Consider the following 26,958-nt stretch of genomic DNA (forward strand, 5'->3'; position numbering starts at 1 on the left):
CTGGACTCCTTTAATAAGTCAGTGCAGAGAAGCATTTTAAAGGTGTGATTCATGTCCTCCTAAAGTAGATATCTAACTAGGCCAACTGAATCACACCTCTGAAACTCCCATCTCTTTTATTTAGATATAGAGGTAGGTCAGGGTGATGTGTTTAGATGTAAACATCTGAAGGACAGACATATAAACTTGGATGGTATAACTGCCATCCATAGGCACAGGGCTTAGGAAAAAAAATGGTATATACATTCCACCTCAGGGCAGTTGTAGTGTCTGTGTTCTGATCTGTTTTTGTTGGCAGCCCCAACCTTTCTGTGTTGCTGTGACCTGAGGCTGGGAGCAGCCAGGCCCTTTGCCTCAGAATGACCTCTGAGAGAAAAATCTGTTTTCTAGCTCTCATTTCTGATGACCAAAATAAGCAGTCGAGCTTTGTGCTGCAACCCTATACAAAACACCTTACTCTTACCTCACTAAGAAACCTTTTTAATGTACTTTGCCATAATGGCTTTTTTAGTCACAGAAATAAAGGAAAGAACAGCTGAAAATCCATATATAAAACTATTTCTGAATGCACTGCCACAGTCCTAAACCTCATTTGTTTTCTTTTCCCTTTTAATTAGGTTTTCTGCAGGCTCCAGCCATTAACTCTGTTTTAAAACAAACTGTCCAAGGCTTTTCTTTGATAATGGTTTAATTTTAGCTTTTTTTCTCCAACCTCCAAAACACAATTAACTCTCATGCCTGGTATCTCTCATCAGATTTTCCTGCATCTCCTCCCTTGGCAGCTCTCCAAAGCAGGTTCATTTAACACCCACAAAGTTCCCACAATTGAATCCCATCTCTACAGATCTCACTTTCTCTGCACATCAGTTCACTACGGAGAGCGTTGGCTTCCTGTTTCATTTACATCAAAGCCGTCAGATGCTGTGGGCAGCAGTGCCTGTATGACATGATTTAATCCAATCTTCACAGTTAAAGTGCCCAGTCAGGATGTGGAAGGAGACTGAGACTGCTGCTACTTATTATAAATGAGCAGCACCAGTACCTTGCCAACACACTACCAATGCTAAGGTAATGGTATTGGCTTGGGCTTGAAGTTAATTACTTTCCCTTTTCCTCCCTGCACAGGCAAGAGATGAGCTAATCATTGAGGTTGCTCACCAAATCTTGACATGGCCTCATTACAAGCTGCTTTCTGCTGCTGTCTGCAGACAGAAGTAATGATAGCCGTACTCGGAGAGACAGTGCATCACCAAACCAACACAGTGCTGTTTCTGAGGATATCCAGAACTCTAATAGGGACAGGAATATTCATCATCATTCCCTGCATTCCTAGGGAAGCTTTTATCTGAGGGTTTGAAAAAACATACTCTATTCCAGCAGTATCACTGACATGCAGCTGAGGCAGCTGTGTTGTGTTATGGTTGCTGAATCTGTGAGAGAATTAACATCAGCACCATGTAAACCAGAGACACTTTCATTTGAAGCTGTTGGGTCCTCAGTATTATGCAAAGTCAGGGTGCTTCCTTTAAGCCATTTATTTCTAGGCAACAAGGACCGAAAATTTGGAGCATTTGTTTATGCAGGTACAGTTCCAAGTTTTGACATGGTGGAGTCAAAATGCCTTTGCTTAAGAAGGCATGTAACATGCTGCTGTAGAAACCTGTGTATAAACCTTCTGCAGTGGGTGTACTGAGGACATTATTTTTGATTACCTACAATTATAATTTAGAGAATTTGTTACTCCAGAGCCCTGCCACAGCAGTGAAGTTCAAGCCTCAAGCCTCAGACCATCATGACATTCAGCAATGTTGTTTTTGTGGAGCCTGATTTCTTTCTGCTGATACGGAAGGACCTGATGGACGTATTTCTTCTTAGGGCTTCTGAGACTGCAAATCCTGTTCAGTGTTATAAGACTGTTTTTCTCTCGAGAGCCACATAATCTATTTCAAAAAATAAAATAAAACAAAACAATACAAAAACTGAAGAAAGAAAGGAAAGATGAGAAAAGGAAATGAATGTAGACTCTAAATTCTATAGAGAACTGCATGAAAGAATTTATAAAAGCATCTTTAGAAATACAATTGGAAACTTGCCATCATCTCTAGGTGCTTGGTCACTTTTAGAAATCTGCCCCTAAAAGAGCTCTGGTATAAAATAAATGATAAACCAAGGCTTTATGTCCAAGAATGATCTCAGCACTGGATTTTAGAAGCTTAAAAATCTTTCTTTTTATTTTTCTTAGCTTTGTAGAGAGTTGGTAGGACAGTACATTAATCTACGCATACAAGGTTTGTATTCTTTGTGTAAAGCAATCTGGTACTGAGCTGCTGTGTGACCTTAGGCAAGTCTCTTCTTTTTATAATCCTTTTCTCTCTATTTTGTGTATTTAGGTTCTAGTCATGTTGCTCTGGGACTCCTAGCTGTAGCACAGTACTCAGGATATTCAGAAGAAAAATGATGAGGTGTTTATCTCTGTATTATTTTCTGTTCATTCATAACTTGAAAAATAACAATTTCTAGGTTTAAAATGGAATATGTCTTTGGAAAACTATGGAACCAGCAAGTGAAATCTGTGCAGTATTGTGGTGCAGCTCCTCCATTTCCTTGGCATGAACACTGTGGCACAGAGTGAGTCACAGAGATATTGATTGACACAAAGATAAGTCAGAGGCACGCCTGTTGGTGTAGATAGAGTGGGCTTTATTAGACAAGTAGGTTAATGAGTCAGTGTAGACATGGTGATTATATTTGTGCTTGTGACTCAGAGACTAGTTCTAGATGGCAACAGAAGGAGAACTTGGTGGGACTACAAAGGACTTCTCTGCCCTAAAGCAGCAGTTGGAAGGCAGGAAAAGTGAAGAAATCCCAAGCTTTGATGAAAGTGCAGCTGACAGTGTCAGAAGTAGCTTCTGGGCTTCAGAAACAAGGCTGGAGAGCTGGTAACAAAGTAAGACATACAAAGGTCTGGAAAAACTTTGAAAAAAGCGGTCTCAGTGGAATAAGAAGAGAAAGAACTGGATTGGAGAATGAGGAGTTAAAAGAAGAGATTAGGAAGGGAAAATGAATGGCCAAGGGTTAAGACAGATCACAGATGTGAAAATAGCCAATAGCTTCATGATACAAAGGGTGAAAAAATGGTTAAAACAAATTGAAATGGTTTTGTGAATCTGAAATGAAATCTTTTCAGTATTTTCTTTTCCAAATTTTATTATATTTCATTAGATTCAGAATGAAGTCGAGATTGGAGACCACAAAATCCTTTGTGAAATGGAACATCTGTCTCCTGCACATTTCTCATTGCAAGTCAATGAGTTCTGGTTAAAATTGCTTTCTGCTTTCCATGTTTATCTGATACCAGATTGCTAAATAACTTGAATAATTTAGAGTTTTAAAACCTTTACACTTTTATATAAACTGATCTTAAAGAATTCTGAACTAATCGATGCTAAGATAATTCTTTTATTTATTTATGAATCACACAGTGGCAAGATAGAAAAGGGGAGTTCTCCATGAAAATTTTTGGATTGGCACGAGAGATTATGTTTCCAGAAAATCCAGGAACTAATTTATTTCAGTCTAATTGCTGGAGATTTGAGTACTTTAACTATGATACCATAATATCACTTGGCACTCATAATCTCCAAATATATCAAAATATACGTATAAAATATGGTACAGTCTCTTCCAGAAAGGCAACACACTTTGCTCTTACAAACTCATTGCATGTCAGAGTAGTCAGCTTCCTTTTTTTAAAGAGAAGCTTCAAATCTGAGATGATTTTAACCGATCTACTGACTTTCATTGTTGTCATGACAACATCTTTTGCACGCGGGTTTGGCTTGTATATGTACAAACAGGTTTCTTTTAAGATAGTTCAGATGGTGATATGAAGCTATATTAAAACAGTCTTTACTATAACATCTGTAAAGACGCTATCAGATTTAGGTACACACAAACTAAAATATGCCATATGTTTCAGCTGAGATATCCCTGAGAAAAACAAGGTTCCTTGTTTCGTCTCGAGTAGAAATCAGGTTGTAAACTTTTATGTTACTCTTCCAGGAAGAAAGACAAACATTTCTGCTAGGAATAGATCCACATATTGTGAAAACAGGGTGAGAAACCTTATTTAAAACTCTGTATTTCAAGTGATCATAGAAAATGTGTGGATAATTGGTCACCTATCTCAAAATTTGTGAACGAATTTTTCCTTTGCCACCAGGATACTATTCCCAGAGGTGGGAGGTGTATAGATGGGATGGTTGTGTGACTGACCTGCATGAATACTGGGAAGTGGTCACTGGCTGTTGTGTTGGTTGGACAACGGAAAGGATGTTGTGAGCAATAGAAGCAGCTTTCTCACAGTTGTGTTCAAACATAGCCTGGGGGTACTTCGTAGCATAACATTTCTTCACATCCCCTCCTTTTGGCAAGTACTGCTTTGCACAACAACTGATGGCTCCCACTTTGTCACAGTACATTCATATCTCCTGAAACATTCAATTTTTGTCTAACTTCTTTGCTTCTTGCTCCCTAACCTACTGCTGCATTGCAGAAAAAATACACTTTCAAAACCAAATCAATTTGAATTGCCAGGGATGCACTGTTGAGCTACTTTTCGACGTGCCCTTAACATGCTTTTTGCTCTTGATGGCTGGGACCAGATCCCTTTCTTCTTAACCTTTTCAAATCCAGAATCTGATGCAGATACTTAAATATGGCAATATAATTTTCTGCTCATAGTTTTGCTTGCATTCTCATTGTTCCTGATTTTACTGCATCGGACGCATCATGAACTGGAAAAACAAGCAAGCAACCAAATAAAAACACAAGCAAACAAACAAACAAAATCCCCACCACTTTCTGACAACATAGCTCGTCTGCCAGTAATGTACCATTTCCCTTCATCCAGGGCTTTTGATAGTCCAGAGAATTGACCTCTAATGCCTGCTAGTTTCTTGGCATTTCCAAGCATTTCGTGGTATTTCTAAATGCACTGGCTTCTTCATTCATCAGCCCCCTGCGTCAGGAAGAGCTCTCAGGGTTCTTGCTCCCCACTGATTTCCAGTTTCTGGCAAAGTACTAACAAAGTTTCATATCTCTTCATTTAACTGGCAGCTGCAAATAAATGTTCCTATTTTCATCAACACTTTGGGGAGCTTCATGCAACAATTTCTATTCTTTTCAATATGCAAATGCCCCAGTTTCCTTGTGTTTCCTCTGAAAGTGAGTGGAGTTTATCACAAAAAGAAACATCTTTTATTAGATTAATGCAGTGAGAAGTAAAAAGCAGAGGAGCTAGTGAGCACACAAGCTTTTCTTCATCTTGCAGAGACAGCTGCTCTCATGCTGCTAACACGTAACCATAATCATTTCTTAGCTGCCTCACATCAAGAACAGTCTTCAGATATGAAGGAATGAAACCTCACCACTGAATCATAAACCTGGTGGGACTGTCAACGTAAACTCCCCAGGAGGGTTGAGGAGGGTTTAAGTCATTTCCAAGAAAAACACGGAATCTCTCAGGTATCTGAACAGCACAGGTCCCAAAACAATGAATTTTAGCAAAAAATGGTGTTTTATGTGAAAATTCATGGTCATATTCCCTTGTTGTTCTTCTACTGTTTAAAAATCAAAGCAGAAACTTAGGCAGCCAAGTCACACAACAAGCGTAATGAACATTGATAGCAGGAGTGAATGGTTTGTGAGCAGTCTATAGCTTGAATGTTACTCATCCAGATTATTCAGAAAATACCAATGAATAACAAATGCTCAGACAAAATAAGGGACAATTTAGTCAATGGTCCCATCTGCACTTCTTGAAGCTAGTTATTCAAAGGTGGCGGAGGCGGTGGTAGTGGGGAGTTTGACAGTATTGGAATCACTGCAATAAAATCCCATTTCAAATGAAGTGATGGCAATAAGGGTAAACTATATGGGAGTGCAGATGAGACCCAGAGGAAGGCTCTCGCTCTCATTAGTTATGTACTGCAGTGGCTTTGCTGTTAGTTACTCACTTCAGAATAAGCTCAGAAATCATCTGATAGGTTACTCAACACTCAGGAGTCCTGTACACAATCTACAAGAAGCAGAGAATACTTGGTGGAGGTTTTATAAAAGGACAGAACAATAATGAGGATGTATGGCCATGAGGATGTGCACCGCGGTGAGGTAAATAAATAATAGAAATACCATGTTAGGTAAAGCGCAGAAACAAAATCTTCTGTGACTAATGAGAGACACAGAGTATACCCAGATTCACATTGAGTGGGATGCGGGGATCTTAAATAGCAGCAAACCTTTGAACTCTGGATCCAGAAGCAACATAGCCACGTCAGGGTGATACAGTGCTTCAGTTAATTAACAGAATGAGATGTCACCAACACATTTATGTTGTGTACATAGGCCCCTAATTGCTGCTGGGTGGGCTTTAGATATTATGTCTAAAAATGCAATATAGATGAAAATGCCAGCTGAGCTGTGGCCTCAGCTGAGAGGTGACCAACTTGGCATATGCCTTCCATACCCCAGGACCTTTAGGAGCTAGGATCACAGTTCCAGCATGTTCCCAGAGAAATATTTCTTGCAGAGGGTGACTAGGGACAGAGGAAGCAGGCAGTTACCCCACACCATCAGTACATCTGAGCAAGGTTGGTGCTCTCACAAAATGAAATCCCAGATACTTCCTTTTGGAAGTAAATGCCACCAGTACTCTGGTGCTAGATTATCAAAATCTTAGAATCATAGAATCATTTAGTTCATGCATAAATGCATGAACTGTATTTCAACCTCCTCAGCAAGTAGTAGTCACTATTCCTTTTTTTTTTTTTTTTTTTTTTTTTTTTTACCTGCAAGCACTGATCAATTAATTTTTTTCTCCCTATTGTATCCCCTCTACAAACTAGCCCATGAGGACTTTATCTGGTAGCTCATCTACAGACTTTAAGAAGCTCCTCTGATTGTTCTTCTGTAACTAATGTAGAAAAGTGACAATTTTAGCATCTTTGTTTTATTCCAGGGAATGTCAGAGCTGCATTCTGCCAAGGAGGGGAGGGGGAAGTAAGACTATCCCCACTCAGAGAGTAGGGGTGCAGAGCCCTGCCCTGAAGTCCCATGAAAGTGGAACCACCTGCAAGGGTTATTAGCTTCACCTCCAGAAAAAGGTAAGATTTATAACATACTTTGTGCATCATTTCTTTTTATCTAGTACTAAATTGTTTTCTGCTCAGCTGGTTATCTGAATCACTAGTTTCATGAATCTAATTCTCTCTTAAGCTTTAAGAGGGAATGTATGTATCTTTCATAGGGTTCCAGTTTCCCTCTGAAGAATGGAATAGGCTTGTGAACATTTTTGCCCTTTATTGCAGTAGCTCATTGTTATTATGTAAAGCATGAACTATCTTCACTAATCTATTCGGTGACTAAAAAAAAATTACAAAGCTGTACATAAAAAGAAGATAAAGCATGGAAAAATATCATAACCAGTGGGGCAGGAAAATCCTTGACTGCCTCATTTCTGAGCAGGAACTTCTCCCACTGCTCACCTGCACAGCCAGGTTTTCCGTAGAAATGTGTTCTTCCCTCACTGTGTGACAGTGTTCAGTTTTGCTCATAATCTAATTAATAACATGTTCACATGAAGTCATGTCTATCATGTTGTCACATCAGTCTTACAAAGCGATACACCAGAGCTTTCTCACTTCATAGGAATCAATCTCTGCAGAACCAGAGGCAACACAAATCCATTTAAAAAGAAACGTGTAAGTGTAGTCTCATATATTTGAGGAAAAGCTTCTAACAAATGCCATTCACGTTTGTCTTGTAGTTTGTGATTCCAGGATCTTGCTCAAACAACTGAACAATAGTATCTATGTGGCAAATTGCCACCTTGGTGGCCAAGAAGATAATGTACGTTATTATGTAGACATTATCTAGTCAACAGCATACAGAAAGTCTTTGAAGCATTTTAAATTGTAGCCTTCATTTTGTTCTCCAAATAGTGTACCAAATATTTTGATCATTGCTTTTCATTCAAATTGTATCTTTAACTCCTCTTCCTATCTCACTATTAGCTTCCACTAAACACATAAGATAGATGAGCGGAAGTAGGAGCCCATGCTGTTCTGAGATTAGATAAAGAGATGATGAAAGGTCTTAAAGTGAATGAGGAAATAACCCAGGTGTTCTAGACAAGCAATAATGCAAATACTTGGGAAATGAATGAACGCTCATTTTTTTTGTGCTAGTGATGTTTATGGAAAAGTATACAATACCTGGATTTTCACAAATAAATTCTAAATTCTATTATTGCTTATTTTAAGTTTGTGATCCCCAGTATGATCATCTTAAGATTATTTTGTTTACAAAGAAATTTCTTTTGAGCACTCTCATAGAAATATCCAATTACTTGTCATATGAGTTTTATCTGTCTCACTCTGTTCCCCAATTATGTCAGAGCTACTGCACTGAAAACAAATGTGCTTTTTCTCTACAATCTCCCTGCTCCTATAAAAGCCATAATGATGTCAAAATGTTAAATTAGTGATGATACGCCCTCCCTCCCCCCCCCCCCAGATAAAATAATCCACATAAATCACATAAAATTAAGACTATATTATCTCTGTGGTATGATGAGAAAAGAGCAATGTAGAAGAATGTGGAATGATCCCATCCTGTCTGCAGATTCTGCAGATGCCTGGGTCCCCCTGAAGTGAGTTTTGTCCCTGGTCGCTGGCCATGGAGGCTGAAAGTCCTGTGTCCCAGAGATGGAAAATTTTGGTATGAAGAAACCAAATTCTAGATATTGACGAGTATTCATGTGTTATTCCCCTTGAAATGAATAACAGTAAGCTACTTAAATACAGTCAAAGCACAGGATCTTATGATTTTCCCAGCACCACTTCAAGAGTGGGTAATGAAGCAGAGAATTAAACTTGTGTATTTGAACTTCTGAGCTACTGTTTTAGCTACTGGGATATGATGACACAGTATAACAATGCGATCTTACCAGCATTGCCCTCATCCTGCCAGCACCTCCCTCCCTGCTTGCTATCTTCCCTTCTCCCTTCTTCCCATGGGAGAATTGCCCTGGGGACTTCTCTCTGGTGATGGCAGCTGAGTGGGATGACCTGTGCCTTCCTCCTTGCACAGGGTAGTATCCCTCTGTTTAGCCTGGAGACCTAAGGTCTAAGTGTGCATGTCCAGTGAAAACTACCGTAAAAAGAATCCTTGCAGTTGAAACAATAGCCTTCTCCTTATTGTCCTTTTCTTTTTCTTGTTCTTTTAACTTCTGTTTTCTGAAAAGGACAGGAATCTCAGCTTGGTCCATATTAAAATAAGGATAAGATATAACCCATTCATTTATAAGAATATGTTCTTTTGAGTATATTTCTATAAACCACATTTCTGAGTTGCAGTAGTTACCAAGGAATATGTTCCCATGCTGCCATTTTACATCTACTCTCTAGAACTCTGGGGGAAAAAAAGTTAATTTTCTTTAAATGCTTTCTTTTGCACATCTCCTCTCTTGTGAAAGGGCCTTTCTGAGGGCTCAGTATAGCTCCTGAGGAGTTCAGCAATAATAGGAATACATTCTTAGTTTGTATAGCCAGGATGTGGATCCATTATTTAGAAAGTATTTCAATTGTCTGATGTCATTCAAATTTTCTCTTATTCAGTGCCGACTACCTACCTCTCTGTGGTGGGAGAAAGAAAACAACCCTTCTTCCAGGGGTAATCACACTGCAATCAAACTGCGCGATATGATTAGGTCTGCCTGAGTCCTTGGTGCATTCTCAGAGCACTGAAACAGTGGTCCCTGAGGACCAGTCCATTGTATATCGTTCCTCTCAGTACCAGCAGCTGATAGAAGTCATAGCCTAAAGAAGTTGCACAATCTGAAAAGCAAACATACTAGCAGGGGAACAAAGTGGAAAGCAAGAGCAAAGAAAAACAGCATGAAAGAAAAAGATATAATTGGGAAGAGGGGAAAACAGTCCAAAGGAAAAATACATCCCAAGTAAACATATATATATACATACATATATGAAAACAAAACAAAACACAAATCAAGAAAGTAAATTAGGTCAACAAAAAAGTAAAAGCTAGAATGCTTGCTGTGAAAATGAAAGAAAATAATAAAACCTACATTCTCTCCAAAATCAAACCCAAAAAGAACAGAGCAAACAGAGAACACAGAACAACTTGAAGAAAAGTCAAGATTAAGAAAAAAAATTACTTCTAAAAAGAACATGTCCAGAATAAAATCTGAAATAGCCTATAGGGTGCCTTCACCCTTGACATCTTAAAAGAGGTCTATAAGAAAAAAGTCTATAAGAAGTACTGTCCGCAAAATATACAAATCAGAAATTCAATATTAGTTAGCAGGGTTTCATATGTTTTTATCATTGAAGACTGATCTGTTTTTATTGCACACATAAAGCATATGATACCATTTCTGTTTCTTGTTGGCTAATATTACTCTTCAAAGCAAGGTTTAGGTGCAAATAACTGATCGTGACTTTCAATCTACTCTTCTCCAGCATCTGGGAATGTCATAAATGAGGCCTCATTGACTTCCTGGAACTGAATTTTCACCTATGAAATTTATTATTTCATCAAACTTTCCTACCAACAAAAGTTTTTCTGGAATATTCATAAAAAGCAAAAGTAAATAGGACAAACCTGCAACTAAAGTGGAGGCTTTTCCAAGGTCAAATAAGGGATTGCTTAATATTTTTGCTACTTCACTTAGGTGTATCAGAAAGGAAAAGCATTTTAAAAGGTGTTTTTTGCTTGTTTACATTACTTATCTCTTCTACCAATCAACATATTTTGGGGCTGGTGTTTTTTAACACAAATTTACCCTTGTTTAAGCCTCTCCTATAGTGTGTATATTCTCCCATCACTCCATTCTTCATTCCCTTGTTTTCACTGACTTCAAAGTTTAGAAGTTAAATAAGCAGGCCACCCACTAGAAAGTTAACTTCCAGGGGGAAAAAAAATAGTATTCTATACAACAAAACACACAAGTGTTTATTAGAAAAACTTTTGAGACCTTTTATTGACAAAAAGGCAAAAAGTGGTTGAAAAGATTCTTGTTACCACTGCACTGGGGGTTTTGAGGCTGCACATTAACATATTACTGGGAACCCTAGTTTCCGTTTTTGTTGAAGTACAGAGACAACAGAAGGTCATTCTATGGTGACAAAACCATATTGTTTTCAAATGTTATTTTGTAAATCAAATGACAGTAACTCTGAGCATGACCATTTCACTATTTCTGACTGCTTTCATTTAAGTATCCTCACAGGAGTGCTGAAAATCAACATCCCAATTATAGATACCTTTGACATTTGTGCCCTTTGTAATATAAGAAAGACATTGCCAACATACAGGAGGGACAGGTGGAGCTAGGCTGGTTCACCCTGAAGTGGTGACTTTGGGAGGACCCAACAGCCACCTCCAGAGCCTACAGGGATGGCATCAAGGAAATGGAGCCAGGCTCTTTATAGTGATGTGTGGCTGGAAGGTGAGGAACAACAGATGTTGAAACAAGAGATGTTCAGACTGGAGAAAAGTGTAAACTTTTTCCCCTTCAAGACAGTACAGCAGTGGCACAGACTGCCCACAAAGGCTGTGCAGTCTTTATTCTCTCAGGTTTTCAGGAGCCATCTGATACAGACCTGAACAGCTGGGTCTAATCTCAGAGCTACCCCTGGTCAGAGCAGGATATTGAGATGGGCACCTCATGAAGTCCCTTCCAACTTGAGTTCTCTTGTGATCCTGTGCTTTGATGTAAATGGCTAGTGACCAGGTATGAATTACAACAGGCTTCGCATAAGTAGCTGTGAGCAATGCTCAAGTACATATATGCTGCTGATCAGCGCAAGCCAGATGACAAAGCCTGAATTTTGTCAAGTATATTTGTGTATATGTAAGACGTTTCAGAGTTTGACTCACCCCAGGCACTCAAAGATCTGCTTGACCAGGACCTGCATGTTGCAAACATGTACCTATACATTTGTAATATAATAATCATTTCCTATGTTTACAAGGATCTCTGTCAGAAGTGTTAAAATATTCATGAATGTTATGTGTCACTGGGAAAAGAGAAACAAATAGAAATAAAAAAAAAAAAAAAGCACAACCCCCCCCCACCAACCCACAGATAAATTCAACCAGAGTTATGCATCACAGTTACACCTCATAAATGGGCATAAGTACTTTATAGAGAGGTTTAGACATATAGTGCTGTGCCATGATATAGGTGAAATTATTTTTAAATTAATATGAACACCTATGAACACCTGAATGATCTGTACATTTTGGTACTTGCTCTCAGTTATGTTTTATGTGCTCTATTGCAAGCACTCTTCAACCCTCTCTCTTACTGTAGTCTAAGGACTGCTGACTTCTTTGTACCGACCTTAAGTAGAACGGTTTGAACTGCAGCCCTGGGCTGTCACTACCTCTCATGGAGAGGTACAACCCACAAAGGGTATAAATCATGACACATTATACTCTGTCCAGCTTCTAGGCTTGCCTCCATAGAGCCATGCATGTTACAGCATTCACCTTTGCAAGCAATGTAATAATCTTTTCCTTGTGCTGTGAGGAATCAGCTTCCCTTGTAAGCAGCACACTGTGGCAGTAAAAGTCATTGCAGTCATAACAAAAATTAGGTGTTTCTCTACTAACAAGCAGTTAGCACTATCTTCAGCTGGGCACAATAAGGATTAGGAGTTTCTACAGGTTGCTGGAAGACACGTTTTCTGTTGCTGTCTCCAGGAGAGGTGTGTAGCCAGCATTTAGCAACAGAGAATGGGGTCTGAGCACAAATTCCAGCACCTTTTGAAGGTTCTGGTCCAGAGTTGCTGCTGTCATCAGCTTCTGGGAAGAAGGAGCTAGTTGGATATGCAGGGTCATGTGCTGGTTATGACTGTCTTGATGCTTACCATGGCACTGCAATGAGCTAGAGGAACTTATAGTCTGCTGCAGGGTTTGGTGGCTCTTTTGCAGTAACAAAGGGGCCCCTTAATCCCTCTCTCCCTGTGTCTGGTCTCTGAATGCAGCGTGCAGTGGGTGTCTAGAAGGAATATAAGCACAAGGCATATGTGACAGTAGTTTTCTCATGGTGCTCTCCAATCCTCTGGACATGTCTGGCTCAGGGGGTTGAGGAATAAAGATGGCATGTTCATGTTGGTGTCCCTTGATGGATTTTTCTCCCATTAATTGGTCTGACAGCATTTTCAATGCATGTACCCTTGAAGCACCCTCAAGATACAAATGATTCTCACAGACAACTCAAGCTTTTGCTCTGCAAACCTCTAACAGTTTCTTTTTCTCTACTTCATATTTTTGACTCCCAGTCCTGTGACTGGTGTAAGAGGGGACAAGCAAGAGCTGCTTTCCAGCACTGTTAGGAGAATATCCACCAAGGACATTGTGGGCAGTTTCCATGATTCTTCTGTAGCCCTAGAGGTCAGTGTTAATGTTCATCCTCCTGAAGTGCTTGTACTAATTGCCTTTCCTTTAAAACCCATTCTATTTTTTTTTTTTTTTCTTTTAGAACCAGCTGTCAGTTCTTTGTTAAAGCTCTGTCAGAGATATTGTGCATACATCTGGTTATCTGTCACAAGCAGTCTGCTATTTTTGATAATGGCTACAGGTCTCTAAAATTGTTTTGCATCTCTAGGCTCTCTGAATCAAGGTGTTGTTCGCAGTGTGCTCATTTCCTATTTTATTACTGGTATAATGATTTCATTGCAAAGATTAGCAGAGTCTTGGGGCCTCTTAATATAAGCAGCCTCACAGCAGAAAAATAAATAAATAAATAAATAAAATATTGATAGAGTTTATTCTGGATGTAAAAAAAAATGCTTTAGATGTTTATTTAGTAATGAGTGGCATGAATTCCTTAAAAATACCCACTGTGCAACATCAAAAGACTGTCAGAAAGGCTGTAAGAAAACAAATAAACAAACAAAAAAACAACATCAGATTTCATGAGAAATTGTTCTTACAATACAAGCATTAAATATTTTTCTTATATTTACACATAATTTAGATTTCTATTTGCAGACAAAGCTCTGTCAGAAACTTCCCTGGTTTATCCAGTATTTCAGCCAAGAGTTCTTAGCCATGTAAAATATAAAGGAAAGGACCATTTCAGTTTCTAAGGAGCCACAGGACTCCCTGATGCTTATAAGGTGTCCTGATGCCTGACACAATAACAGGAGAGAGATTAAGTATAAAGCAATTGGAGCAGATAGCCTGAGATGGCTCTTACCGCAGCTGACCATGGTATTCACAGACCGTGTTTCACATTGTGTTAGGCTGAGTCCAAAAGCAAAATAGCAATGTCCTTGGATATATGCTTTTTGGTCCCCATTAACTCTGGGAACTTCGAGTCATACTCTGCTGTGTGGTGTTGCCATGCTTTTAGCTGCCTGAGATAAAGGATTTCCTGAAGACCTCAGGTCTTCAGTAGAAAATACTGATGAAATGGAGAAATAGATCTCCATTGCAGTCCTCTGTCGCTCTGCCAATCCTGGCTTTCCCATACTCTCTGTGAGTGCTCATCACTGGTTGAAGAGGGACATCCCATCACAGCAAGTGGTTCCCATCACTAGTTTGTGTCGTTCCTAATCTTCTGGTAATGACGTAGAAATAACATAGGAGAGGATGTCCGAGCTTGAGAATATTGCACAGCTTTGTTGTGCAATAGGTGATACAGCTATGTATATTGCTAGCAAAACAGGTGTCAGGAGATTTTTCTGGCAGAGATCTTGGTGCTTATAGGATTACAAGGCTGATGAGAAACTAGTGTGATGTCTGAATCTTCACTTACAATACTGAAGAAACAGTCACAGACCAAACCTTTAAATCTTAATGTGTATCGTTATTTAATTCCACAAAATACAAACAAACACACATGCAATATAAACATGGATAAGTATCCAAGCTAACATGGTTACACTACTAAATGACATAGCTCACAAGTTTTAAGACATTTCATAGTGTTTCACAGTCTTCCTGTAATAACTAAAAAGAAAAAATAAAAACAGGGATCTCTCAGGGAAGGATTAATATCCTATTTATCTCACTAGTAGGATAGCAAAAATCTTTTTGGGAGAGACTAAAAGATCTGAATATGGCATGGTTGGAGCAGGATACAAGTTTTTCCAGTTTTAATGATGCTTGGGTTGCAGGAGCTGAACTGGATGGATTAATTATAGAGAAGACATCAGGAAAAAACATTAATTTTCACATCTGAATTCCCACTTACATCAAAGGTTGGTGGAGTTTAGATGAGAAGCAGAATTTAATACCCATGTGTAATACTAGACATTTTTATGCCTAAGAACTCCACCTGCCATCAGTAGAGCTGGCTGTTTTGTTTTCAGAGTTCCTACAGGCTGTGTTACCTTCATTTGCCTGTCTCACAGAATCACAGAATCACAGAATCACAGAATCACAGAATTTCTAGGTTGGAAGAGACCTCAAGATCATTGAGTCCAACCTCTGACCTAACACTAACAGTCCCCACTAAACCATAACCCTAAGCTCTACATCTAAACGTCTTTTGAAGACTTCCAGGGATGGTGACTCCACCACTTCCCTGGGCAGCCTGTTCCAATGCCTAACAACCCTTTCAGTAAAGAAGTTCTTCCTAACATCTAACCTAAAACTCCCCTGGCGCAACTTAAGCCCATTCCCCCTCGTCCTGTCACCAGGCACGTGGGAGAACAGGCCAACCCCCACCTCGCTACAGCCTCCTTTGAGGTACCTGTAGAGAGCAATAAGGTCGCCCCTGAGCCTCCTCTTCTCCAGGCTGAACAAGCCCAGCTCCCTCAGCCGCTCCTCGTAGGACTCGTTCTCCAAGCCCCTCACCAGCTCATATGTTAAGAACTATGATGACACATCTTTATCATGTCCTCATTACATACCAGTATTTCCATACATTGTGCCTTCTTTCCTAAACCTATGCCTCAGTACGCAGAGAGGAGGAAGCTTGTTTAGGCAGTAATTATTCAATACTTTTTAATCTTTGTTCTCTGTAGCGGTTCCTACCTTTTTTGCTGTAATTTTTTCCATTTTTCAAACTCTTCTACAAACAGATTAATTATTTTTTCCCCATTGGAGTTAATTTGTATAGAGTTCTAGCTTTTCACAAACTTTTCTTTATTTTCACAATGCTTTTGAAAGATAAGTAGTGTCACCTGCATTTTGCAATTGGCAAACAAAGGTGCATAGAGGAAAAGTAAAAGAGAGGATAATTCTGTGTTTCTTTTCAAGCATGTAACGTGATACAGTATTTTACATGTTAAGAGTTCTGCTTCTGTTAATGTCCATTGCAGCTGTGAATCTTCAGTTTCTCACTTTCCTGCCAAATTTCAAGTGCCTTCTCTAAGGACGAGAGTTTATGAAAGAAGAGGTCACCAGCATTTCTAACACACATGAAAGCTAGCCTCATTCTGAGAAATGCCATGCTCTTAGAGGTAAAATATTCCAAAAAACTTTGTCTGGAGGCAGTCTTGGGGGCATATAACATTTCAGTTTATGTTATTAGGATTTAACAACTCACATGCAAATAGAAAAGACTTATGGTAGTATTTAGCAACCCTAGTAGCAGATGATGCTTTCAGAAAAAGAACATTCCTCTAAAAAAGTACTGTTGAATACTTGATAACCTAAGGGTCATGTTGGCTTCTATTTCAGTCATGAAAAGAATGGCTTGTGCTGTGAATGCTTCTCTGTTCCTTATAACTACGAGAAATACTGCCTCTCAGACCTGTAACAAGATGCCTTTTTATACGTACTTTCAGTTTTAGACCAGATTTGGAAATTTCATTCTGTGAACTATTTCAGAATCTGTTTCCTGAAATTCAGGTATTCCAGTGAGAAAAAGGTGGACTTAAATTCCTTCAAAAATTTTTGTGTGAGTCTTGACAAAATTGAATATTATTCGTATTAGTTTTTTTTTTATTATTATTATTTATATATTTGCACTTTCCATACTATATTCTCCCAACATGGTCTTCTTTTTAAGTTGAAGAATGGTCTTGTAGTTAAGGCATTCAAGTGGGATTCAGAGTACATGAATTCATTTCCCATGCCTGCTTGGAAAATGTTCCATGTGGTGGAATCGTTCTGTCTCTGATGCATTTTCCCATCTGTCAGATGGCTACCATAGTGTAAAGTCTGCCACCTGGCAAGCTTCTAACTAGCTCATACAGCTTATTCTTGTCTTGTCAACTGCTGGTGAGGCAGTTCAACCTGTTGGTTTCACACCGTCTAGGAAGTGATGGACTCACCTTGTGGGTGACCTGTTCATGCACCACAACTGCAATACATCTCAAATACATAAGATATAAACCTTTTGCACACAGATCAATATATGTAAGTTCTCCAACTTGTCCTGGGCCTGCTGGAGATGAGCAGAAGTACAACACATATATGCTCCAATAATTTCTGAAGGTGTCTTGTTCTGTGTTTTGTTGTTGTTGTTTGTTTTGTTTTGTTTTATTTTTTTTATTTTTTTCTTTCTTTTTCACTGCTAAAAGAAAAAAAAAGGAACATTTTATCAATTTTTGAATTACAGAATCTTAATGTTGATGAGAATATTTGTATTAGTTATAAATCAAAGAATCACTTTTCCAGTAAAAACTAATGCCCCTTAATCTTAGAACACATCCTTTGCTTTTTTTTTTTGGCAAAAATATCTCTTCAGAACCGTTTTTAGAATGATTATAAATAAATCTATACCACTTTGTATGTACTGTACAGCTATATTACTCTAGCTAATTTTGATATAAGTATCAGGAAGTGAGTTAGCTGCTCACTCTTTTGTGTTTAATGGATCCTAAGTCACATTTTTCCTAGATAATGGAAATGCAATGAGTATTCTGACAAATTCTTTTTATATGAATCTTTCTTCATTTTTACACTAGAAATAATGACAAACATTTATACAATCCTACATCTGAACTAAGTAAATTAATTCAACATTTCCACACTGAATATCTGCTTATGAAGTCATGAATATATTTCCTATTCTCTTTATTTCTCCAAAGGGATGCCATCCATTCTCTCACCATAAAAGCTGTAATCTAAAGACTGCTGATTGCAGTGTGATTGGTAGCACAATGTTATTTTATTGACACACAGGGTTAAGAAAGTACCTTGGAAGTGAATAGATTTTGAATATATCTTGTTGTTTGATGTCCGTTACTTAGAAGAACAAATTCTAATGTGAGCAATTATGGACTTCATTTCTTTGCTGTCCCACAAAGCAGACTTGATTTTTCTTTCATTTATCCTAGCTGTATTCTGATTTAACTTCACTGACTTCACTAATGTTATACTGATTTCAATGTAAGTTAAGAATTAAATTCAATTTGCTTTTGCCAGAATAAATTACTCTCAAGTGGCATGACTCAAGTTGAGAGAAAAGTAAATGGAAAAACTATCCTTTAGTATATTTTATGATCAGGCCTCATCCCAAATTTTACAATACTTCTCCACAGCATTCTTTAGACAGCCTTTGAGATAGAACTTGATCTGATGAGGCCTGATGAGAAGACTCAGGACCTTTGATAGAAACCAAAAGATCTGAAGAGCCAGTCAAGTTGAACATTGCATACCAAAGAAGAAGCATAAGCTGATCACAGTGTTTAATTATTATTACTATTAACTCTTAGGGTTGCAAGAAAATGACTAGATTGTCAATTGGGCCCTGGGCTGAAGTTTAGTTAAACACACAGGACACAGAAAACTAGAGGACATAACTTGAGAACCTGCTGGATGTGGTAGAGAACGATACACGAGACTCACAAAGGTCAAAGACAGTGTTGTGAGAGATGGCCAGAGTTCACAGGATTCATGTGTCAGTGGACTGAACTTCATGGGAATTTAGAGGCCTTTTGAGGGTGTTATTTTGCAAGGTCAACAGTTCCTATCAGAAATACTATGCAAGGCTAAGATGACGCAGGAAACAATTAAAAAATGACAAATCTGTGTATCAACGTAGAAAAATTAGGGCCAGTGAGGAAAAAGCAATTAAGCAATTGAGGATAAGTTGTTCACTTGTGAGGAGTCTGGGTCCAGCCTAATCAGGGCAACAAATGAAATCTGTATTTCAGACTGTATGACTTATTTCTTTTCTGCCGCTGTGGTCAGGACTGGAGTGGGAACAAGAGGTTTTATTTTCTGTGCTGAGGACCATCTCGACTATGTGGGTAGACCAAGCTATGTTAGTGCCCATCCTGGCTCCAGTGGCATCGAGATCTACTCAACACTCTCTATAACTAACATTTTAATAGGTTATTGATTAAAAGGTTATGTTCAAACACTGAAAGTTTATTGAAGACTTTGACCAGAGTTAATGTTGCAGAGCTCTAGGTACCACATGTATCTAGACATTCCTATGGTCAATGAGTGCCAGCAATCATCACTTGCATAAATACTACTCAAGTGCATTATGCCTTTGCCTACCCTGGCCAAGCCATAGTTCATCACTGACTGTCAGATAGTCCTTAAGGAGTAATGTTTATCGATTTCTTTGAATTCAACCTACATTGCCAAATAATTAGGTCTACAGCTTCACTTTTTAAAAGATGGTTGCTCAATGAGAAATGCCCTTTTGAGTTTAAGTACCATATTTTAAAATCCACTGTCCTGTGACTAAAGTATTTTTAGATATTTAAAAAAATTATTCTGAATTCATGACTCCACAGATTTTTAGTTCCTTCAGAAACAGCTAATCATCCAGTAGAGGGAGCAAAAGCTACCTTAAAAATGACTGAGGAGCATTTGAATTGTATTAGTTAAATAATTTATTGTACAATTCTAATATTTTTGAATAAATTATTCAAAATTATATTTTTCCATTATTCACCATTTTCTAGTGCTCCTCAAATAATTCACAACTATATTAATCACAATTTTTTCTCAGTGAATTCAATTATTATTTAAAATAAAATATCTATGCCCCAAACTGGGCAAACCACAGAAAGTGATGCTGAAGGCAAATAAAGACATCATCACTATTCAGACTATTTATATGATAACAGAACATATGAGCCACAACATATTGATTTTAATGACAGGGCAGTGGATCAAGACAAGCGTGAAAATGAAAATAATTGTTGGAAATGCAAAAAAATAGAACAAAGCATTGTGAGAGCTGTTCTAACATTGACAACCACAAACCATCCTTATGTGGTAGAAGAGATATTCTACATGTAAAGATCAAGAGAATGACAAAAAATGACACATTAATAATTGACTACTAAATAATGACTATGTTAAGAAGGAAAAATATTTCCTTCAAGATTGTTGTGAATTGATAGAAATAGCAGAGCTTATGTCTCAAATTTTCACAAACCCTTGGCCTTGAACAACTAATGCAGTGAGAGCTGGATATTAATTCAATTAGGTTGGGGAAGGAGAATTACAAGTAAAGATAAAGTGAACCCCTTTATAGCTATCTCCTCAGATTGTAATGTAGCAGAAAGAGGTGCTATTTCAGAATGAATGTGGCATGGGATAAAATGACTGAGATGTACAGTCCTAGAGAATTTGAAACCTTCAGCTCAAACCAAAGGCCTACACCTCTAAAATTCCTGGAAGCAAAAATGCTATGAGGATATTTAATTTCCAGTCTGAGTGCTGTCAGCAATGGTAGAAAATTAAGCCCAGGCATCAAAATACTACTTCCATAACAAATATGCATCCTCAAGCTACTGTAGACCAACAAAGTTGCTCTACATGTATTTAAATTTTGTTGTACATTGTGACAAAGGTAAATAAAGCTATAGCTGATCATCTCACTTTAGCATTTTATATTTGTGTTTATTCAATCAGTAAGCTTTGTGTCATGGCTGGTACTTGTTTTTCCCTGGGAAAACAATGTCAGCAGGCAGTTCCTGCTGAAGCAGAAGGTTCTGAAGAGACTGTGCAGGCAAAAAAAAAAAAAAAAAAAAAAAAAAAGACTGATGATTTGTTTTCCTTTCTGATTTTATATGTACTAAGCTTGTGTATTTGTGGCATATTGTAGTTTGGCTGAGGTAAATGAGAATATTAACTCACGCTGATTTCAAGCTACCAAACATATGTGTGTTGTGTGTGTTGTTCTCATTGAAATCAGTAAGTTGTATGAGGAATAGATTTAGAACAGCACCAAGTTTTTTTTTTTTTTTAGTATCATGACAAGTCCAGTCTTATCTTTAATCTGTGATCGGTGAAGTCTATCCCAGAGTTATGCTTAACATGCCACCTGTGCTACATCTGACATTAAACTCAAGATTTTTAACTGCTTTTCCTTTCATGCAGAATTAGGGGAAGGATAAGAAAGAGGATGTCAGAGTATTTGCTATCATAACCTATGTAGGTAACAGTTATTATAAAACACCCTTGCCTACTCCTACACTGCAGGTGCTGCATTTCCATTTTCTCCTGGATAAAACTAATGCTGATTGTACTCACCTTGATCTTGCAGCCCTTCCTCCAGCTGGTTTCTGTATGCAGCCTATGAGAGCAGGTTCAGAAAGTACAAATGCATGATGCCATCCTTAAAAAGGCATTAGAGAGGGGGCTGACATACTTGCTGCATTCCAGTTATGATGACCTTGCAGTAGGGTTAGCATGGGACCAATGAACCAAGGCATTGTATTTCAAGCTATTGAACACTGCCCCCTCCCTTACAGTTTCAAAGGGAGAGATTTGTATTCTAAATGAAGCAATGACCTTTGATCTTGTTTTTTAATTAAGCACCTAGCTAGAAGGTTTCATAGGCCATGTTATTACCCGTGGGTTTATTATTAGATATTAAGATAAAGGATTCAGAGAGTACGTGGTCCTGGGCCTTTTTCTTTTCTTACAATGCCTTAAAGCTTGCTCTCTGTGAGTTTAAAGATTTTACACCAGCAATAAAATCCAAAGTATTAAAATAAAGGCTCATCCTTATAAAGAGGTTTCAGTGGGGCTTCTTTAAAGTTAATATGCAGATTTTGTCCTCTGTTATCTCAAAGAATTAGGTTTATTAGAAAAGGGTTGGTCATTGAAAAAAAGACAAGCAAAATGAGACACCAATGCTAGCTCCTACCTGCCAAAGCCCTTCCCACACACACAAGCTTTGAAGCAGAATGAAAAGACTAAGTGAAGCCATAATTACATCTTGTTTAACCTGGCCCTTTAAACAGCTAACCCTTTAACATGCTTTTCTTTTCCACACTTCTGCATACTGCAGAACTCTCCCAATCAGCACAGAGCTTAATCAACAGATGATTAAAATCAAATCTATACTTTGTGTTTCTACTCTGCTCAATATTACATGCGTACTTAAAGTTAAGCATATATTTAATGGCTTTGAGGACTCAGAACTTTTCTCTTTTTTTCTTCAAGATGTCTTTCCTTTTTCTTTTGAAAATGTGGTTAACATTATGTACTATATGCCCTTGTGGGAAAAATTAATCTTGGACTGGAATGTATAGGGATTTTTGTCCTAATAGGATTTAAACCATTGTTTTTTGTTTGTTTGTTTGTTTATTATTTTTCCTTGCTTTTCAGTATTCACAATGGCTGGGAAGAAATGGGTTTCTGTGGCTATTTCCCACATTTGTGTCTGTTAGGAAAGTGCTCTAATATCCATTTAGTTCGTGGTGATTACACAAAGTGCAGAAAATAGGATTAGTGCCTTTGACTACATTTTAAAAGATAACTGTCTGTCTTCATATTTTGGTGCTGGATGTACTTTTCTCTCTCTCTTTATACCCTATGCTAAATCTCTGTAAGTCTCAAAAAGAAGCAGACTGGAAGTCCCTGACTTTGTTGGTTCCTATCACTCCTAAGGGACACATTTTCACAGTAACTGTAACTATCTGAATTTTGATGTATTGAAAAAGTTAGTAAGGTGCTGGGGAAGGCGAGAAAGATGAGAAATTAGCTTCCAAGAAAAACAACTTGATATTTTGCTCAGAGCTGTATAGAAACCTCATTAGGAGAGAGTGGTGTGATGGATGTATACTCAGGTTAAATAAGCCTTGTCCCACTGGTGGTTGCTCTCCTCCAGTCTGTACTCTTGGCTGTTGTACTAGTTCTCTTCCTCTTTCAGAGTTGTAAGAGCTATTTGTCTCAGATGAAGCATCCACTGCATGAGCTCAGCCTGTAGCCTGAATGCCACCGGTAGCAGTATATCAGGCTCCCAAAATATAATGTGATTACTTCATAGCATTCCTATTCTGAAGTCTCTTCTCACTGAAACTGATCTAAAAAAAAATTAAAAAAAAAAAAATAAAAAATGCAAAAACAAACAAACAAAACCTCTTATTACTCAGCAATATAGTCCTGTTTCTTTTGAAATTATTTTTTTTCCAAGAAAAATTCAGAACAAATACATATGAGTGCCAGAGCATCAAGAGGAACTCTGATATTTCAGGTTTCCTGCTGAAGAAAGACTTTGTGTTAGATACACAAAAATATCATGCTTGCAGTATTCTTTGCTTATACCAGATTACATAAATGTGTGTGACCTCTATACAAAATAATTCAGAGCCTCAACAAATATATTCCTTTTCTTACCCACCATCTCTTTGTCATCAATGTAGCTTGCAGAGGTGAGAAGAGTCAGTGAATTAATTTTACTCTGAGAGAATTTTAAAAGCAGGAGAGTTTTAAAAGCCCCTCTCATTCCGGTTACTCCTGCCGACTTCATTAGCTTTTCACCCCTGAAAGTCACAGGTCAATCTCATATTGAAAACTTGCTCCCACACAGTTAGGTAATGCCCTTGGTAAGAAACTGCAATTAATAAATAACAAACAGTAATACATGTGAGACAATGCACACCCTGCGAGAAGAGAGTCTGAGATTTTATAAAAAGATGAACAATGCATTTTCAGCTTCTGAAGCAGAAACAAAGACAGATCCCCTCAGTCCTCTGTAGCTGTATATTGCTCCACAAATTTATTGCAAGAAGTTGTTTTTCCCCTCTGTAAACAATTCAGATAGATGTGAACAACTTCCAAATAGCAACATAAGTTTAATTCATCTGTCTCAAGTGACATAACATATGTCACTAGTGCCTGTTGCAGAACCACAGAAGTCTGCTACACTGTGTAGTATTATGCTTTATAGCCATACAAAGAGTGTCATTAGTACCAGAGCATTTTGAAAGAGGAATCTATGTAGCAACTACAGCGATCCTTTCTACATGCGTCTCCCTTCTGCAGGTGGGTAAATTTAGCTTTTTTGGGGGAGAGGATTGGTAGGAAAATCCAAATTATCTTGAAAGGGAATTGTTTACTGCACTTTTTCTAGGCTAAAAGAAAATATTTTCTGTTTCTCTCTTTCCATTTTATATTTACTGTGAATGTAAAATGAGATCTGAATGAGAGAAGCAAGGTAAAACTGTTGTTGATTCACTAAAATGCCTAGCCTCATCTCTGGAAATTCAACCAATTTTCACTATAATCTCTTCCTCTTTACTAGTCTGCATAGTATAGTTTGGTATTTGACAATGTAATCATTTCAACCATATAACATAAAATCTGGATTCGAGTGCGATTATGTTAACCTACTAGAGACATTTTTTAATAGTGTCAATAGGTGACACTAACCAATAGTATTTCTACCAGAAAGAAATGTAACAAATTGAGGTTCTATAGTCACCAAAGAATAAACTATAGACTGCTGTGAAGCCAATAGCTAACCTAAACCACCCCTTTTCAGAGAAATATGAAGCCAAGCAGGTAGGAAAACCTTGAGTAGCTCTGATAGATGATTTATTGAATCAGATGTATTAAAAACAATGCCACTATTTATGTAATAAAGTCAGCCAAGCACGCCAGTCTGTTCTTCTACAAACAACTCTGGGTTCATAAATTTGCATACAATTTCAGAGCCTGCCTATGTAGGTAATAATACTAGCTCTTTAGCAATGTCATGTCCAAAGGTTTACGAATAAGTAGTCATGGCATGTGTTATCTATTATCTATAACACTGACTGTAATATTTTAACATAAAAAAAGTTTTCATACAATTTAAAAATATTGAAACCTAAGAGTGGAAACAAGCCTGAAGACATGATAGCTGCACTTTTAAGAGTCAAACAAGACATTGAGAAAGTAAACTCTCCATTTAGCCATTTCTTTACAGTGAGAGCCCCCAAACTATTTATCAGCCAGAGATGACAAAAACAACTCCAAAGAATATATACAACCCTCCACACTGAACAGATGTTTTACCACTTACATGCTACAGTCCTGAAATTTTTAGAATTACTCAGACGCTGCAGAAGCTGTGAGGCCTCTCTGTTTATTGCTCCTAGTGGATATAAAATCAAATAATGATTTGTTTGTCGTTTTATTTTATGGAAAGTTTTACACTGTCTAGTCCAGAACAACTGTGTTGATCTTCCAAACGAGACATAAAACTTGAGGTTTTAACCACTTCTGTTCATTAATATCCCTTGAGGGTGTAGGGGAATTTTTCTGGGGCAAGATTATGAGTGTAAACGTCCTGACTAAATTACCACTCTGGTAATTACATTCATCTTATCTGCGTATCCCCCTGCAGCTTCAATGGAATATGGTTTCTTCTTCTCCCAATGTGTTGTGTTGAACTGTTATGTGCTGTTAAATAGTTTGCTTAAGTATGCTCAGAAGCTGCCACTGGCAACATGTAGCCTAATTTTGCCTATTAGACACTTGCTATCTCTTCTCTTTCTGATTGTGCCCGAGAGAATGGCATGGAGCTGGGACAGAGGAGGGTCAGACTGGGTGTAAGGAAAAGGTTCTTCACCCAGAGGGTGGTCAGGCACTGTGACAGGCTCCACAGGACAGTGGTCACGACACTGAGTCTGCCAAAGGTCAAGAAGCATTTGGACAATGCTCTCAGACACAAAGTCTGATTTTTGGGTGGTCTTGTGTGGAGCCACTCAATGATCCTTGTGGGTCCCCTCCAACTCAGGATATTCTATGGCTCTATGATTCTATATTTTCAGTGCTGCATACTACCTGTTTCTCAGAATTTCCTTGTGGGAAAGGATATGGAAAGGGATTTTCAAAACTGCCTAAAGATGTGAAGTGCAAAATTTGCATTCAATTTCAGTGAGGGTAAGGCACCTAAACCCATAGGCCCCTTGGAAATCCTAGCTATTGAATATAACAGCAGGGAGCAGAGCCAGAATCTCCATGCAGTCCTTTGGGAATTAGGCTACTGCGAAGCCAAGCCTTTTTATGTGTAAAATGCTCAGATACTACAATGACAGAGCAATACAAAACCTTATGCAGACAGATAATAAACAATGATTAAATATGAAGTAGTGCCTTTTCTTTACCCAAATAAATGGCACTGGGTTTGCCAGTTTTGAAGGAGGTATTTTGGCTCTGCTCTTGGGACAGTGGAAACTGTTGATAAGAAAAGCAACACATCAAACAATAATAAGGTGATACTGGTCAATTTAGACCACTGTGGTCTAAGAGATACCTTGGCACACACAGAAAAGTTAGCCTTACCTAGTGGGTGAATGAAGAGGTTAACAAAGCTAAGGTAAAGGCAAAAGAGACTGTTCTGGGGTTGTGATGAAATCCATTACAACTAAGAATTTAGTCAAACAATTTCTACCTTTCATTTGGGGTGAAATGCTCACCAAGAACAATCTACTGCTGCTGTCTTTTGAGATTTTAAAATGTCATGAGTTAGAAAGAGCTACCAATATGTGTAAATGGGTGCTTGTGCTTGGCTGGAGGAATGTGTAGTTGTAATCATGAAGTATTCCATACATGGGTACAAATCTGTTCACAGTGCTTTCTCTTTTTTTTTTTTTGTAAATTGCTTTGTTTAGATGAATTCTAATGAAAGAAACATAATTAACAAACAAGAGTTGATTTATCTTTTGATAATTTTAGTTCCCTCAATTACAATTTTCAGGGATTGACTTTACCACAACCCACTGT

The 26,958-nt window shown here is 38.0% G+C and overlaps 2 long non-coding RNA genes across 3 annotated transcripts in view; one reads left to right on the forward strand and one right to left on the reverse strand.

Moving 5' to 3' along the window:
* The window catches only part of LOC137855618 (uncharacterized), a 65,628-nt gene that overhangs the window by 21,986 nt on the left and 16,684 nt on the right, over nucleotides 1-26,958 (forward strand). Inside the window, exons 2-3 of one of the 2 annotated variants that reach the window (XR_011095852.1) lie at nucleotides 7,019-7,163; nucleotides 8,683-9,469. This is a non-coding gene — a long non-coding RNA (uncharacterized lncRNA). Of the gene's footprint in view, nucleotides 1-7,018; nucleotides 7,164-8,682; nucleotides 9,470-26,958 lie in introns of those variants that run through there. The other variant, XR_011095853.1, reaches the window with a different exon arrangement.
* Nucleotides 14,882-23,711, reverse strand: LOC137855617 (uncharacterized). Its single transcript, XR_011095851.1, has 3 exons — nucleotides 23,588-23,711; nucleotides 21,490-23,270; nucleotides 14,882-17,560 (listed from the first exon to the last, which is right to left on the reverse strand). It is a non-coding gene; the product is annotated as an uncharacterized lncRNA (long non-coding RNA).

The sequence above is a fragment of the Anas acuta genome, chromosome 4, assembly GCF_963932015.1.
Source record: "Anas acuta chromosome 4, bAnaAcu1.1, whole genome shotgun sequence".
Lineage (NCBI taxonomy): Eukaryota > Metazoa > Chordata > Aves > Anseriformes > Anatidae > Anas > Anas acuta.